The sequence below is a fragment of the Asparagus officinalis genome, unplaced genomic scaffold (assembly GCF_001876935.1).
Source record: "Asparagus officinalis unplaced genomic scaffold, Aspof.V1 AsparagusV1_Un350, whole genome shotgun sequence".
In the NCBI taxonomy this organism is placed as follows: Eukaryota; Viridiplantae; Streptophyta; class Magnoliopsida; order Asparagales; family Asparagaceae; genus Asparagus; species Asparagus officinalis.
In genome coordinates, this window is record NW_017972615.1 from 60,147 (window position 1) to 60,569 (window position 423).

Below are 423 nucleotides of genomic sequence, written 5' to 3' on the forward strand. Positions count from 1 at the left end.
GGATATTTTGGGGGATAATGGGATAATTTTGGGGATTCTATTTCATAGTGTTATTCATTGGGACAATGGAACAAAGATAATACCTTTTTGTGTTATTGGTTTTTTTGAAACACTAGTGAGACAATTACACCACTTGGGATAAAATCACCCCATTCATATACAAAAATTTTGTCCCAATAGTAAAAATTTACCCCATCCTCCATATTGGAACAATGTTGTTCCACTTTGAAGGCAATTGGGATAATTTTAAAATATTTTTGTATTACTTAACTAATACATGCAATTATATTATAAATATATGACATGATATATAAAATATAACATATATTAATATTTTAATAAAAACTTAATATAACATATATTAATAATATTATATAATAGTAATTATAGTATAATGTATTTATTATAATATTATATAATATT